The following is an 18,687-nucleotide window of genomic DNA, read 5'->3' on the forward strand; positions in this document are numbered from 1 at the left end:
AGTGTTTTATCTAGGGTAAGCTTGGAAGAATAACGTTCAAAGAACACTCAATAGCAGGTGTTCTTTCACAGTATTTACTCCTTGGAGTAGAAAAATGGGTAGCTAGAGACAGAAAGAATCTTCCAAACCCAATCTTTTTCTATTTTGAAATTAAGAAATAAAATACAAAATAAAAGACTGCCTTCTATTTCTCAAATGCAAGTGTAATTATGGATAGAAATACTCTTAGAAGGAAGTTCAAAACACAAAGTGATCATGGAGGTGGTGTGAGAACATATCAAGGTATTTTTTTTCTTTTATAAATCACTGGGAGATAAGAACCAATAAAGGTTAGTATGTAATTAAGCAATGAGAAAAAAATAAAATTGCCTTTTTTTAGTAGTGAAAATATTTGACTCTTGACTAGACAGACCTGATTTTCTGTAGTAGTACTGTCTAAGCTGTGCTCCCTGAAGCCTAGCGTCCCTTTAGATGTAAAAAGATGTTCTGTGAAAAAATGGTTTTGTCTCACAGCAAAGAAATCTGTTCAATTATTGCCTATCTTTATATTTTCCAGATAATTTGGAAATGAAACTCTTTTCTCATGGAATATAATTTGGGGAAACTTGCTTTTCATCATATGTTGTTAAGGTATATATGTGCACATTTAAAGAAAAAATATTTTAATCAGTTTTATTTAATTATTTCTTGTTCTTCCCCATACTACACCTTAACTGATGAAAGAACTCTATGGTTAGGGAAGAACCACTAGGTGGTCTGTGAGCTGGTCCTAAATGTTACAAGGAAGATGAGTATTTCAGAAAGCAATATAGAAAAGAAGCTATTTAATTTTGTTTGTTTTGGTGGGGCTGAGATAAGTGGGAGCTGGTGTATAACCAAACCGGGTCTGTACCACCTTACTAGAAGTATGGGTCAATAATAAAATTTCTGATATTTTTAGATTTCTGGTCAAGATGGCAGAGTAGGTAAATGCTGTATTTGCCTCCTCTCATGACAACATCACAATTACAGAACAACTACAGAACAACTACCATTGAAAATTGCCTAAAGTCTAGATGAAAAGAAATCCTCCAACTAAGGACATACAAAAGGGCCTACCTTGAGACTTGGTAGAAGGGGCGGAGATGCAGCACAGGCTGATCCTAAACCTGCGTGTGGTAGTTGAAAATCAGAAGAGATAACTAGGCTGCAAAGGTTCCCTGGAGGAGCAAGGAGGGTCCAATCCCCACAACAGGCTCCCCAGCCTAGGATTCCAGTACCAGGAAAAGAGTTTCCACAAAATCTGGATGTAAAATCAGCGGAGATTGTAGCTGAGTGAGAAGAAGGGCTAGGAGAGTCCCTGGTGTCCTCTTAAAGGGCCGGTGCACGAACTTACCTGCAGATGAACTCACGTGCTCTGAGCTCTGGCGCTGAGGCAGCCGCTCAAGAGGCGCTATGGACATCCAGGAAGAAACTGAATTGTCTGGATTCAGGGAAAAGGCTGGAGGGACAGCTTTATTCCAGACAGAAGTGCTGGCAGAAGTACTGTTTCTCTGTTCATCCCTCCCTACTTCTGGCAATCAGATATGGGTGGCTGCCATATCTGAGTCTCTATCAACCTGGCTAACTGGTTGCCTTGCCCTGGTGACTCCCTGTGACCCCACCCCACCAATTTGAGGGCCCAGTAGCTTTTCCATACAAATAATCTATTTTTACGCATGCCGTGGACTTTCCTAGATCACTCTAAGGTTTACAAAACCCAAACAATCAGCCCCTGCACTATAACTCCTCCACTGTAGTCACCAGCCAGTCCTCACAACCAATCAGCCTGAGAGTCCATCCCTCTCACTGACACACAAACAGCAACCAAAGCTCAACTACAACAGGAGGACACTCAAAACCCATACAAAGGACACACCTGGCTCAGGTGACCAGGGAGACTGTGCCACCGGGTCCCACAGGACACCCACTATAAAAATTCACTCTACTAAGACTGGGTGACATAGCAACCCTGCCTAATACATTAAAAAGAAAAGAAAAGAAAAGAAAAACAACAACAACAACATAGAGAGGCAGCCAGAATGGGAAGACAAAGAAACATGTCCCAGATGAAAGAATAGAACAAAGCTCCAGAAAAAGAACTAAATAAAATACAGACGAGCAATCTACTAGATACAGAGATCAAAGCACTGGTTATAAGGATGCTCAATGAACTTAGGAGATGAGTAGATGAACTCAGTAAGAACTTTAACAAATATATAGGAAACATAAAAATAAAGATAAAAAAAACATAAAAAAGAACCAGTCAAAAATGAAGAATATAATAACTGAAATGAAGAATACTTAAGGAGAAATCAACAGCAGATAAGATGAAGGAGAGGACTGAATCAGCGATTTAGTAGAGAAGATAGCAGAAAACACCCAATCGGAATAACAAAAAGAAAAAATAATCCAAAAAAAAAAATGAAGATAGTTTAAGGGGCCTCTGGGACAACATCAAGCAAACCAACATTCACATCATGGGGGTACCAGAAGGAGAAGAGAGAGCAAGGAATTTAAAACCTATTTCAAGAAATAATAACAAAAACATCCTTAACCTGGTGAAGGAAATAGACTTACAAACCAAAGAAGTGCAGAGAGTCCCACAAAAGATGAACCAAAAGAGGCCCACACCAAGACACATCATAATTAAAATGGCATAGGTTAAGGACAAAGAGAGAATCTTAAAAGCAGCAAGAGAAAAGCAGTTAATTACCTATACGGGAGCTTCCATAAGACTGTCAGCTGCTTTCTCAACAGAAACTTCGCAGGCCAGAAAGGACTAACACAAAATATTCAAAGTGATGAAAAGCAAGGACCTACAACCAAGATTACTCTACCCAGCAAAGCTATCATTTAGAATTAAAGGATAGACAAAGAGCTTCCCAGACAAAAAAAAAAAAAAAAAAGCTAAAGGAGTTCATCACCGCCAAACTGGTATTACAGGAAATGTTAAAGGGGCTTCTTTAAGAAGAAAAATCAAAAATACGAATAATTAAACAGCAATAACTATATATATATCAACAATTACTTTAAATGTAAGTGGATTAAATACTCCAATCAAAAGACATAGGGTAGCTGAATGGACAAGAGAACAAGACCCTAACATATGCTGCTTATAAGAGACTCGCTTCAGATCAAAATGCACAAAGAGACTGAAAGTAAAGAGATGGAAAAAGATGTTTCATGAAAATGCAAATGATAAAAAAAAAAGCTGGGTTAGCAATACTTATACCAGACAACATAGACTTTAAAATAAAGGCTATAAGTAGAGATAAAAAAGTACCCAGTAATGCCACTTCTGGGTATTTATCTAAAGAAACTCAAAAAACACTTCAAAGGAACATGTGAATCCCTACGTTCATTGCAGCATCATTTACAGTAGTCAATATATAGAGGCAGCCAGGGTGTCTTTTGGTAGATGAGTGGATGAAGAAGAGGTGGTAGATATATACAATGAAATATTACTCAGCCATTAAAAGAAAATGAAATTTTGCCACCTGTGACAACATGGATGGACTTAGAGGGTATCATGTTGAGTGGAGTAGGTCAGACGGAGGACAAGTGCCCTGTGATTTCGCTTACATGCGGAATCTAAAGAACAAGGTGAACAAACAGACTCATAGATGCAGAGAGCGTTTTGATGGTTGCCAGAAGGGAGGGGGTTAAGGGAGTAGGTGAAGGAGGGAAGGGATTAAGAAGTACAAATTGGCAGTTACAAAATAGTCAAGGGGATGTTAGGTATAGCACGAGGAATACAGTCAATAATAGTATAATAACTATGTATTATGTCTGATGGGTACTAGATTTTTCAGGGAGATCACTTCGTAAATTATATAAGCATCTAATCACTATGTTGTACACCTGAAACTGATATCATGTTGCATCCCAACTGTAATCAAAAAATAAGAAAATTATTTTAAAAATTTCCAAACCCAAACTGAATGATAACATACAACTTTTCTTTGGAATCGGTCTCAGAATATCCACTTCTGAATGATAGGAAAGAGCAGGGGTGTGGTGGGAACACAAGGGATCTGAGCTTCAATTAAAATTCCTTGGTCGTCCATTTTAAAGAACCATGGGAATTCTGCATTAAAATGTTTTCATACGAAACTTTAAAAATTACTTACTCCCAATTTTACATCCAAAAAGATGTGACATACCCCTGATATTTTAAGCCAGTTAGTAAGGCAGGGGTTTAGGATAATTGAGAGAAGAGTTAATAAATAAACAGTTTGTTTTGTCAAAAAAGTAATGCAATGATCTGGGCCAATGTTTCAATAGTTACTGATCACACATTATATGCTAATCACTGTTTTCAGGGCCACAAAACATTCCCTTCCCTCTCATCACAAAGGCTTCTTGGTCCTCAAAAACATTAAGCATGCTGTATTCTCCATTTCATTTGCCTGGAACACTGGTATTTCAGATATATACATGATTTGTCCTTGAAATAATTTCTGTCTCTGTCAAAAGTCCTTTCTTTAAAGAGATCTTCTAAGAATACCCTTTTAAAAGAAAGTATCCAAAATCTCTACCAGTCAAGCTCTAATCAATTTCTCTGGTTTATTCTTCTATATTTACCACCACCTGACTTCCGTAAAGTACTTATCACATATATAATTGTTTATTATGCTCTGCCCCCTTCCCCTGTCTCTCGAGAATGAAAGGTCCCTGGAAGCAAGGATTTTGTTCCTGTTGTATACCTACTATCTAGTATATAGTATGGCATCACTTAATATTTGTTGTTGAAACTGTAAATGCTACATGGACTTAGGAAAGAGAATATATTAAGTAGAACTGACCAAGTCAGGAAGAGATGATTGAGACAAAATCTGGTCAAACTATAAAGTTAACGAGGTAAAGGAAGATAGAAATATGAGAGAGTCGTTCCAGCAGAGAAGAAGAAAACCTGAAAGAAGTCCAGTGTGGCTGGAGCTCAACACCATATGAAGACAGGCAAGAGAGGCAGGTAGAAACCAGACAAGAAAAGGCCTTTTTTGGAAGTCAAAAAGATTTTAAAATTAAATTTTCTCTTAAAGATTTGCTTAGAGGAAGAGGTGGAGAATAGTTTTGTGTACTTTAGAGCCAGGCCATTTCAATGCATGATAATAAAAATCATTCAGAAATATTCATTTAATTAAGATGAAGCAATATTTTTTCAAAAAGAAAGTTAGTACTTCCTATGTTACATGAATAAAAGTCACGTATGAATCACAAAATCACACCTGGAGCTTCTGAACATATCGTCTGAATTAACATATCACTTTACTTCTTGTATAAATGAGAATGTGTCAGCTCTCTAAGGTGTTCCTGAACAGCCAAGGAACGGACAGATGCTATTTACTCAATATAACTCAATTGTAAATGAACGCATTAACTATCTTTTTGAAATTGTGAGGTTGCTTTGTACACAGTTCTAGTCCAATGAACTATAAAGAATTGTTTTTATTATACCAAATAAACTACTTAACAAATATGTTAGTTCTTTTATGTACAGTTTTTCTTTTACTGAGATTCAAATTCTCTCTTTGACATTCTCTTGACTTTGGAATAAAGATATATAAAATTTAACATAGAGTCTGGCAAATAATAAAAATATCTTCATCATAATATTTGATGAGTGTTTCTGGTGGGCCACACACTTCTAACAACTTACATATATTATCTCATTTTATCCTTATAAGATAGGTATTAGTATCATTCCCATTTATGCAGATAGAGTGAGGCTAAAAGTTAACTTGCCCAAGATCACATAGCTTGTAAATAGTTAAACTTGAAATTATATCCTGATTGTTTAAGTCTAAGGCATTCCCTCTTAACCAATGTAACATATTCTTGCTTTTATAGTAATATGAAGTTATGTTCCTAATAAATACTTATTATTTTTACACACATTTTAAAATAAAAAAGTATAAAACATCAAGAATTTCTATAAATGAATGACATTTCATATAGCTCTGATAATTTAAAACTTTTCCAATTTACTTTGAATGCATTCTACTGATTTCTTCACAATAATCAAGTACACTAAAGAAACAAATTGAATCAAGTACTGTAATTGAAACTATGCCATTGACAAACAACTCCAATAAACAATTTTTAGAACGGGGAAGGAATTGAGAAATGGTAGCAGTAATTTCCAATATGTACAAATGAAGCCAAAAGATTTTTATCTAATCAAACTGTAGCATTTCTAAAGACTTAGGTGGTCTTTATTAACATTCATACTTCCTATAGGCTAAAGAAAGGTCCGTTCACTGCAAAAGTTAAGAAACCAAACATATGGACATCTGTTAGCTATGAGAAAATTTTAAGATAGTAATAAAGCTCCAATTTAGAAAGAGTTCTGCCTCACTAAAAAAACCCAAAAACTTAAAAAAATCCATACACTTTTTATGTTCTATAGCAATTACTAAATAATTTTTAGATTCAATTCTTGTCATTGTTCTCCAAATTCATTATGGCTTCTATCACGAATATCCATAAGCTTAAAACAAACAGATCTTATAAAACAAACCCCAAATTTTCATTAGTCCTTTAAAAATTGTGTTAATTAAAATATTATTAAGTTATTGAATTACAAGTTTATAAGTTGTTACTTTTTATGAAATCAATCAATGAAATGGTTGTTTCGATCCTTTTTTCTGGAATTTTATAGGTTGGGGATAGGAGAGAAATGAGAAGGAAAGGAAATAACCATAAAATGATGAAGTAATTTTTAAAAGCAAAATCATTGAAAGACCACTAATAACTTCAAGTGAAATGCCATATAAAAGCTTTTAATTGCCTTAAATTTGTGAAAAACTACCCAGGAGATCAACAAATTCACATCAATGAACTGCATTATACTAATAAGAGACCCCTGGCCTCTAGCCAGAGAGAACAAACAAAATGAACCATTCTCACATGGCTGCAAATTATCCAAAAGGAAGAGAAAGAGACAGAGTCAAAGTAACATGTTTGCACAGTGGGAAAAAGATCAAATATTGATCAGTCCAAGCTGAGGTAATTAGAGCCACAGTCAAGGAGATGGGATGCATGTTCTTAGTCCTACAGAAACGCATCTTAAATGCTGAGCAAATTAGCTATTCACTAGTTAGACTTCTGTTTAAAAAAAAAGAATCAATAAAATATGTGGATGGTATCAGGTGTTTATACTTTTAAAATTTAATAACTCTTGATCTTTTAAGAAATCATCTCATTTGTGTGATTTTCAGAAAGATTTATAAGATTTGCTTGAATCTTAGTTAATATTTCTATTACCACAAGACTAATCACTTGCCCATATGTTAAACCATAGCTTGTGCAAATAATCAGAAAGTAAAATAATTGCAAAACGAAGACAGTTTAAAAAATCAGTACATCCGATTAAGTATCTATACACCTCTCTAAAGAAGCTTATGTAAGTTTCTCTAATTTTTATTATAGTAAAACCTAGACACTTCCTTTTTTGTAAGGATATTACATTACCATTATCATTGTTGAAAACTTTAGAGTTTATAGCAACCTTAAAAATTGGTTAAAATTCGCAATAGTTTATGACAAGAAGCAAACCAGAAATTTGTCTATTACTTATTCAAAATAAATTTTTCCATTTAAGATCTACTCTAATTATAACCATGAAGTGTATATAGCAGTTAAAATCAAATGTCTATATTAAAAATGCATAGCCGGTCATGAGATAAACTAGAATCAACATGAAACAATTTGCCATGAAAGATTGTTCTAGAAAATACCTGAATAGAATTCTTATTATTACTGTTCTGTAACAATGTAAAGCTTTCATTTATAAATTTCCTGTTATATATCCAAAAGATTGTGTTTTTATATATATTTATAAATTCATAGATTTATAATGTTGAAAGAAAAATAAAGCTTGTATGCCTAACCTCATTTCTCCCCACATTTGTGTTAATCAATTATGAAATGACTTCAAAAATTCTGTGAGAAACAGCAAATCATTAAGAGCTGGAAGAAGGCAGCACCACAAAGCTTTATACCATATGTTCAGTACTTTCAAAATTGTCAATAAGAATGAATGCCTTTTTCTACATTCTAGCTAATGACATAATCCAAACACAAAAAAATTATAGGTTAATCTGAAAAATTTAAATACACTCATCTAAAATATATTTCATGTTTTCTTGTCAACCAAATCTGTTTTCTTAGCTGCAAATTTACTAAAGCAACAATTATTTGTTCAAGGTAAGGTATCTCTTTCTTTTAATCATGCACGATTATATGTAATCTAATTTTTGTGTAACACATCATGTCTACACTCTGAACAATTAATTATAGTTGGTCGACCATGAACAAACAAAACAGGCATGTTTAATCAATATATTGGTTCTGATCACAAGTTCTTACAAGCCCCTTTTCTGAAATACCAAATACAAGAAAGAATAAGTGAACAGACATTAACAAAATTATTATTTTTACATTAAGATTCAAATTACTATTCCTTTAAAAAATAATGTATTTTGCTATATTTTCTTTTCACTCTGGCATTTTACTCCTTCATTTGAAGACAATTTTGTTCTATCATTTACTGCTCTGTAAAAAGAGAATGAACTACATCCACCTGTGCCAAATTCTTAATCCCAGCAAAGCTTTGACAGATGGAATGAAATACTCAAATAGTCACTGTAGTAACTTTGCTATATATTAGTCTTCCCACGCTCCACCCTTTTTCTGAATTGCTAGAAAAAGTGGATTAGGTCATCTGATGAAAATGAACCAAAAATCTGGATATCACCTAAGAAAAATAGGTTTCATTTCTAAATTTTTAGTCACATTTCAAGGAACAGAAATTATACTCATCTTTCGTTATTAGCATGTTTCACTACATCTATAATAATGTGTAAAAGCTACCAGCGCTTCCCAAGAAAAAGGCAGCAAATTGTTCCACTGGAAGACTGCTTTTATTGTCTCTTGAAAAAATAGAAAAATAAATACACTGCTTTGCATTTTGGTACCTAGTTTGGAGACAACTTACTGGCTAAAATGTAAAATAAAGCAATGTTTATTTTTCTAGTAATAAAATCACTAAAAAGCCAACAGAGTAAGATATTCTTTGCTCCCTCCTGCTCCCCACAAGGAAATCTCTGCATGTCATTGGTTGACTAGGAACTATAAAATCAGGATAAATTGAAAAGAAAATTATAAATAAGAACTATCATTTTACTTTTTTTTCACATAAATCCCAGGAAAAATTAATTTAACTATAGAAAAATAAGCATTGCCATAATTCTTACAAGTTTTAAAAGCACAAAAAATAGAAAAGATATCCAGTTGTTCCTTTGACATTTTTCTCAGACTTAGTTAGAAATGGAAATAGAGCAGGAAATAAAGTAATTTCTATGTATTAATAGACTACTGACCTACAAATGAGATAAGAAGGTAAAAAGATTGTTAATTAATCTTTAAATCATTTATCTAATAAACCTTTAATCCTCCAAACAAATATTTGTACTCAGTAGGATAAAACTACAGCAGTTTTCCTTTACAGCAGTTGCGTTGCCTTGTTCCACATAAAAGCTATAAAGATGTTTTGTTCACTGAAAGATTCCCAATCAGAAAAATTTTATCATGCTTTAAGATGAAATAACTAAACATAAATTTTAAATACATAAAAACAAGAACACTGAAAAAATTAAGTTTCCTATTCCTTATTCAATTACACGATGTATTTAAAATATTTTGGTTTTTCTTAGTCTCAAAGGATATGTATTACAAAGCTAAGTTTGGATCTCTTCAGTATGATGTTTTAAATTAATTCAATTTAAATATTTATTTATCAAGCAATATTTATTAAGTATCTTTCAAATGCAAAACAATAATGCACTGAGAAGAGATCCAAAATTACATCATAATTTTTCCCTCAAAAGGTTTACATTCTTGTGGGAGATGATTTGTTAGAAAATTACTTTCTCCAATTAAGGGGTTGGGACTATATTGATTCTTAATACTAATTTAGACATGGTGCTTTGACTCCAAGTACAATTAATCAGATCTGGATGCATATGATGGATCGCACTATTACACAGATACGTTTTAAATTACGTTCTTGTTCATTATTTAATCCACTTAAACAACAAATTATTGTTGAACACTTTTTTCCAGATACTCTGCAAGGACAAGGGGATACAAGGATAAATAATACAATATCAGCTTTTAAAAAGTTCACAGTCTAGTTGTATTCTTCATATTATCATCTTTTTATCCTCTTAGTCATCATACATATCTGTGCCTCAATCTGTTTAGTCACACACTAGAACAGGGTACTCTATTTCTGTTCATCTAAATCATATTTATAATTCAAGTTCTACCTCTTTTATCATCCTTACAATGATTTCAGGCAAAGTGCTTGAACTCTAAGATGTTAAAATATGAAAAACACTTGAGACACCTTCTGTTTCCTTTAAACTCTTAGCAAAATACTAGGCACATAATAGATTCTTAAAAAATCAAAAGTTAAAAAGAACCCTACATGATATAACATGCATATTACATAAAAATAAATACCAAATACCTTAAGCTTGCTATTTCTTTCATAAAAATTTATCCTCTGTGATGGTGTTTTTGATGTGACAACTTGGCTAAGCTACAGACTCCAGTTATTCAATCAAACACTAATGTAGGTGTTGCTGTGATGTAGTTAAAACCCCTAATCAGTTGACATCTAGTAAGGGAGTATCCTGGATAATCTAGAAGGGCCAAACTGAACCAGTTAGAAAGCCTTAAAACCAAAGCCAAGGTTTCCCTGACAGAATCAAGTCTATCTATGGAAGTTAGCGCTGGCCCATCCTATGGAGTTTGAGCCTGCTGGTGATCTCCCCTTCCTGGTTGCTTTGCATTCTGGTTTTTGGACTGCTTAGCCAGCTTCCATAATGATGTAGGCCAATTCTTTGAAATCTCAGTCTCTCAATCAATCAATCAATCAGTCAGTCAATCAATCAATGTGTGTGTGTGTGTGTGTGTGTGTGTGTGTGTGTGTGTGTGTGTGTTTCTGTCTCACCTATTGGTTTTGCTTCTCTGAACCTGGACTGATACAATCTCATTATTTCAATTATATAATTATTCTACCAATACATTTTCAAAGAAGGTGTGCCCCTGCTTTTTAATTGGAAAAGTGGCCACTTTGGTTACATAAACTTAGTATATATTATTGTATATGAATATATAAAATAAGATGTATACGCAAATTTGAATTGAGGGGAATGTGAGAACTAGGATAAATCTGAGTAGGGATTTTAACAATTCTTGGCCTAAACTTCAGCTTTCAACGAAAGTGTCCCAGTTATAGAAAAAAAATGAAAAGTTCAAAACAGTCTGTCAATATATACTTGGCTTTCTTTGTGAACAGAACACTTACTAGGCATTGAGAAGTGTCACAAGGACATAGTTTTACATAAAAGTTGCTTGACATTCTGGGGCAAGAGACCTACAAAGTATATAGAGGAGGAGGTAACATAGTATTTATTATATGCCAGACACTATATATATGCTGTCCATTTAATCCTCATAACCTAATGAAGTAAACATTATTATTCCTATTTTCAGATGGGAAAGCTGAGGCATAGAGTTGCCCAAGGTCACATAGCTAATAGGTAGCAGAATCAGAATTTGAACTCAAGCTTATCTAACTCTAAAGCTCCAACTCTTTCTTCTACACTATAGATTCTTAGAAGAAAATGATTCCCTAACATTATAATGAAACAATTATTGAGCAGTTACTATGTGTTAGACCATTATACTATACACTTTACTTTTCATTGACCTTTTACAACCCTTTGAGGTAAGTACTATCATAACTCCCATTTTATAGATGAGTAAACTAAGGTGGGAAGTTGACATAGAGTAGTAGGATATCAGCCAAAGCTTAAGGATCATCTTAATTCAGCACCCTGGTATCTGGAGTAGTTTGCAGACAATCTACCTTTTGCTGGAGGGATGTTTAAGTAAATACAGCAAATAATATAGAACTAATTTAACAATCAATATGAACATAGTAAAAGATATTTTATAGAAGTTATTACTGGAAGGGTAGAAGATCTGAAATTATAGCAGTAAAGCATTAAAAAACAAAAACAAAGCCCCAAAGCTTCCTCAATGAAAATCAATGAGTGAGGAACATGGGATGCTTTAAGACTAATCAGATATACTTTGGCTTACAAAATCGATGCAAAAGTTTGCTTAAATTCATTGCAATATACAAATTAGAGCTAATATAGTCGATGAAACAAATTTACTTGATAGATTTTCAATCTCTAAAAGCAACAAGAAACTGAGGAATATTTGAAGATCTTTGCCTTCTATATTTCATTCACTATATGTACCTGGGAACCACTAGCATAAAGGGTTAAATGTAAATATACAATTATCCATCCTCTCACTACTATTCTTCCAAATTATATTCTTATATCACACTCCTTAAAAAGATTTTATGGCTCCCAACTGCTTATATTATAGAATTTATACTCCTAACCATGGAATATAAAGTTCTTCTGATTTGTTTACTTTTCTACTATCATCTGCTTTTCTCTCACCATTCCTCCACATGCAACCTAGCTTAGAATTTCACAATCTGTTCCACAGGCGAGGTTAATAAACTCTCTTTGGAAAAAAAAAAAAGCTTGAGCAGCAAATAGATTTTTAAAAGCTGCATGAAATATCTCCCTCTTGGAAATTCAAAATGAACATCAGATTATTAGGGGGAAGGGGTAGATTGGAAGGATTTCTGAGAAAGTAAGTAAATTACACATGGGTTACACAATTAGTGGCAACCCCCACCCCCTGCCAAGTTCAAGTAATTAGAATGAGGAAGGAGATAAATTATCATTCTTGAATCAGTAGAAAAGAAAAAGTTTAAGCCCTTTAAAGTACGTAAGATTCACTTTAGCATTCACTTGGCAGAATCTATTCCCAAATTATTTACTGAGTTTTGGCTAACTTACTATTTAAACATAATAAAAAAATATGTTTAAGCTGTATGCTTCAATTAACTCAAAATTGCTACTTAAGTAACAAATCAAAACTATATATATTCATTTATGTATTTATACTTAAATGGCTTCTTTTTTTTTAAGTTAGAAGTTTTTAAAATGATAGAAGTTCAATAAGTGAATTGCAATTCCTCCGAGAGAGGACAGCAGTTATAACTCTTACATTTATACTTGACATTTTCCATTACCCTTTCTTAGAATTTTCAGTAAACAATTACTTGCACTCACTTTATGATTTAGGTAAGGCTCAACAGCCACTTCCTCTAAATAAGGAAACCAAGGTTAAGAGAGGTTAAATGCCTCAGAGCAGATCAGAGGTGGAACTAGCTATATAACTGTGGGGTTCTCAGGAAATAATTTACTCTTTCCTTCAAGCAGGTGTAAACATATGAAGACATGTGATATTACAGACATTCCAAGTAGCTTCTTTTACATTTCAATCACTTTCTTTCACTCAAAGGCACTTAAAAAGTATGGTATAATAGTAGATAAATATACATAGGAATGGTATGAAAGCATGTTATAAGCACATATGAAAATTAATAATATTATCAGCAGCACATTATTCTTTATTTTATCAAGTAAAAATTATATAATAATTGCCACAGTTGTAAACTGGAAAATTCTTTATTTGAGAAATGAATATTAAGAAACATAAGGTGTTAATAATGAAATTAATTATAGATACATTAATAACATTCACACTTGTTATTAACATGTTAATCACTAAATATTTAAGATTTGTCAAGCTACTGGCAGCTGATTATAACAAAAGGTCTTTGAACCAAGCCTGTGCATAAGATTTGTAAATTTTATGTAACAATAGGGAGAGAAAAAATATTTTGGAAAAATTTCTGGGCAAGTGTGTAAAAACTAAATGTCTATGTGATGAATTCTTTAGGAGAATATTGAATGAACTATTTACAATCCATTGTTTGTATTTGTTATTCTAAATTGGTGCACATAAGATTAAAAAAATAAATTCTACCGGGATGTTTATTCTCAATGTCTTCTTATATTTCTTTACTGACCTATATCTTTAATCTTCTTTATGTGCCACTATAATCAGACATTGTGAAAATTATTATACTGTCACCAGAAATAGATTTTGTGATTTCTGGAGGGAAATAAACCACTCAGACAAATGAACCATTACAGGGGAAAAATCATATTTTTTATGAAAAGTAATGGATCTAGACATTAATAACCATAACCCCTGAACTCACTGCTGAATGCTGAAGAAAAGGATCTAAACCCTTTAATTCTGAATTAAAATGGAATGGCTTCTTTACAAGACCAAACCTCTTTTTTCCACTTTACAAATCATATGTTTATACTACAGAGATCTATCGCCGCCAGAAGGAGAAGTTGTCCCTATGCCTCGCTACTTGCCATGTCTACTTATTTTCATAAACACTTCAAAATACTCCAGAAAGCAAGAATCATTTCTTTATTAACAGGAAAGGCTAGAGAACATCTTAAAGCTGTTTACTCTTTAAAGGTTCATATCAGTTACATGATCAGGATCAAACAGAAGATGAGCAAGTCTACTAACTCCCAAGTTATGTGTTTATCACAAAACAGACATATATGCCCCATTAAAAATGTAAAACCTCAGGCCAGGATTTATCCTCAGGAAAGATACCTTTCTTCTTCTTTCACTAAAGGTCTGCTGCTTCCTATCTGATGCTTCAATTTAGCTACATTAAGTGCTAAGCATTTATGGAATATTGTGGGAAACCAACCAGCATTTGTACATGGTGTAATTTCTATGGGGAAATGTGTCTTAAGCTCCAAATAACTAATTACAAATAAACTTTGGGCATATTGCTCATTTGTTCACACTGGATGGCCTGGCAAAGGACTGATGAAGTGCCAAAGAGATAATCATATTAATAGGTAGGTAAGATGCATATATATATGAAAGAGAGGCAAGTGATAGATGATTATAACATTCTGATATTTATTCTTCCTCACCAGATTATTAACATTTGAGTTTCATTTTCAATACCATAATGTATTTAACCAAGAGGGACTACAGTGGAATAAATAAGCTAACAAAACCACGGTGGTTGATGAAAATAATAAATAAAACAAGCATAATAATCCTTTTATATTATATACATTTCTTCAAGGTGTTTCTAAATCCATGCCTTTAATACTACAAATAAATATACTTCTAAGTATTAATTTCTTGGATGCTTTGATTTTACTGGTCTAAAAGTGATCTAAAAGATCTATAACATCATTTTTTTTAAAATAACAGCTTTACTAAGATCTAATTCATACACCATACAACGTGCACATTTAAAGTATACAATTCAGTGGTTTTTAGTATATTTACAGAGATGTGCAATCATCACCATCATCAATTTTAGAACAGTTTCCTAATCCCAAAAAGAAATCTTATACCCCTTAGCAGTCACTCCCCATCCTCTGCTGCCTCCCTACTGCCCAATATTTCTAGCCCTAGGCAACCACCAGTCTAATATCTATCTCAATGGATTAACTACTCTGGACTTTCACATAAATGGGATGCTACAATATGTGGCCCATTGTAAATGGTTTCTTTCACTTAGCATAATGTTTATGAAGTTTACCCATGTTGTAGTGTGTCAGAACTCCATCCTCTTCATTGTTGAATAATATTCCATCATATGGATATAATACATTTAATTATCCATTCATCAGCTGATGGACATTTGAATTGTTTTTTTACATTTTCACTACTATGAATAATGCTGTTATGACCATTCGTGTACGAATTTTTGTGTAGACATAGGCTTTCATTTCTCTTGAATATATACTCAGGAGTGGAATTGCTGGGTCACATGGTAACTCTATGTTTAGCCTTTGAGTAACTCCCAACAATCCCATCAGCAGTGCATGAGGTTTCAGTTTTCTGCACATCCTTGTCAATACTTGTTATGCCTTTTTGATTACAGCCATCCTAGTGAGTGAGAAGTTGAATTTCATTGTGGTTTTGATTTGCATTTCTCTGATGGCTAGTGATGCTGAGCATCATTTCATGTGCATATTAACACCTCTGCTTCATGTACATGTGTATGTATGCATTTTTAGAAAGTGGACGTAAATTCTTGAGTTTGTAAAGCTATATGGTTAACCGTGATGAAATCACAGTTTACTTGTTAACTTTGCTTAGCTGAGGAGACCCTCACATATACTAAGTAAGCACTTATCACTCTAATTTATATTGTAATAGACCTTATTCTTCCTAGAAGATTGGTAGTTCAATAAAGACAGTACCTATGTTTTCTTTGTTTGTACCTGTCACATTAATTAATAGGATACACACACTAGACAGACTCAATAAATGATATTTAATAAATTTAACATGTGACCTCATATTACCTTCACAAATCCCCCTCTAAGATAGAATGGACTGATAGTATTCAATTCCCTTTTGAAAATGATGATCATACACAATTATGCCTTGAATTAGTAAGAATATTACAAAACTCCAAGTTTCCTAATCTCAAATTTAGTACTCAGTATGCCTTTGATTAGGCCAGAAATTTTTCATGTTCAGATGATCTAAGTTTTAAAATATTCATATCTATAATAAAGCAATGTCTTTATTTTGGTTTATGAACTTGAATAGCTAGTTCAATTATTTTAAACAAACTAAACATAAAACTAGATATCATCTCATTAGGATATGGTAAAGCTTAATTAATTTTCTCATTAATTGTGAAATAAGTGATCAATGGAGTATTTTGTTTCTCTCAAGTTTAAGAGGCAGAATTAGGAAATGCCTATTTACTGCTATAAACCCATAATGACAGCCTGAGTTCCAGTCCCAAATCTACCACTTATGAGTTAGGCGACCCTGAGTGAATTATTTAACCTTTCTGAGCCTCAGTTCCTGTGTTTTTCAAGTGGGTAACAGAATTTAACTCAAAGGACTATTGAGGGGACTAAATATGTAATGTACTAGAATGTAGTAAGCATGTATTGAAGATATTATTTTTCAAGGAAATGTAAATATGGCCAACGTGAAAACAATTTTCAAATAAAAAAATTCCTCACCTTATACCAAGCCATTAGGATTAACATGAATGTCTTAGCTGAGTAAGGAACTAAGTGACAGAGATAAGAAAAAGATGATATGTACCTTTTGAATTACATTTTATTTGCATATATTATTATATTCAAAATAAGTCCAGAAAACATAACCAAATAACTTTGATATTTGACTATTAAAAGAAATGTTATAAGAAAACTATTTCTGTACTATAAGTAGATACAAGAGTTTATATGTATGACCTAGTAACATGGGCTATAATACCAAACATATATGCTTACAGGACATTGTGCATATCTGTATACTGAAATTAAATCATGTTGATTTATAAAGCAAATTTGTGATTATTTCAAATTAGGAAATTAATTTGAACATTAAATGAACATAAAGTGGTTTAACATTAGAGATTTAATTTTATGTGACGCTCCTAGAATGTTTATTTGACTTATTGTACATTATACATTTTATAAACATGAAAACCTGATTTAACTAAACATTTTCAATATGAAGGCAAACTTTCTTTTGAAAGCCAAGACAGATTATAATCCATTATTATATCTTTCAACAAAAAGAATGAAATCTTCCACTGGTTAGGCTGATAAACTCTTTCGTGTCAAAACTAAGCCTCTTTATCATGATAACCCAGAATAATGACCGGCTGCTCTAGGCACTTTATCTACTTTACAGATGAAAAATCAGCTCTACTTTCATGGAATTAGATTAATGCCATAACAGGAAATACTTCTAGGGCTGAACTTGCTTCATGCCTTCAAAGCCTGTAAATTTAAAGCACTTCCTGAACTCAAAAGATAAGACAGGAGAAGGAAAAAGAAAACAGTACAGTGACCCTTTTACTGAAGGAAAATATTGCTTCCTGAAAAAGCTGTTGAAAGCTACTTGCTAAGGGCATTATGCTCTAGAAAGCCTAGGGCAAGTCTGTTTTAGTTAAACATGGGGATTTTGGTCATATATCAGACAGTTGCTATAAATCTGTTCTTTCTATAATCCTTTTTGATAAACTTTCTTTAAGTCATCTTGGTGAAAGCTAAAGTAATAACTTTCTCAGCTTTTAGTACATACAAAATTGCTCAATCTTTTACATATAACATTTTATAAAAGATTACAGTTTAACACATTTCGAAAATTGCTGACTCAAAGCTCTAGAATTAAATTTGGATTCAGAATGTATACCAAAGGCAGCAAATCCAGCTGACACCTAATTGAGCAGTCTAACCTAACATCAAAAATATAGGAAGCATTATGTGGAACACATAAAAGAGTTTTTAAAAAGGTGATCATGGTATGAAGGTGACAATTTGTATACAAAAGATACACAATTAGGGAGAAAAGAATACTGGCTATAGGTATGCATGTGAACATGTCCACATGAAATTGAAAACAAATACAATAAAACAAATGATTATATGATCTAAAAGAGAAAGGATAAAGGAGGAAATGGGCCCACTAAGAAAACAACAAAGAAAATCAAGAGAAATACAACAATATATATATCTGGCTGCTTACAACGTGCTCAGCACTATGCAATATACAAAAAGAAATATAAAATTCTACAGATGCCTACTGAATATACATTAAATACTAGGCACTAGGCTA

At 32.8% G+C, this 18,687-nt stretch overlaps 1 protein-coding gene across 3 annotated transcripts in view; it reads right to left on the bottom strand.

Annotated features, from left to right (window-relative positions):
• The window catches only part of ADK (adenosine kinase), a 450,591-nt gene that overhangs the window by 191,445 nt on the left and 240,459 nt on the right, over nt 1–18,687 (bottom strand). The gene's annotated exons all lie outside the window — the stretch shown is intronic.

The sequence above is a fragment of the Pteropus alecto genome, unplaced genomic scaffold (genome assembly GCF_000325575.1).
Source record: "Pteropus alecto unplaced genomic scaffold, ASM32557v1 scaffold155, whole genome shotgun sequence".
NCBI classification, from domain to species: domain Eukaryota; kingdom Metazoa; phylum Chordata; class Mammalia; order Chiroptera; family Pteropodidae; genus Pteropus; species Pteropus alecto.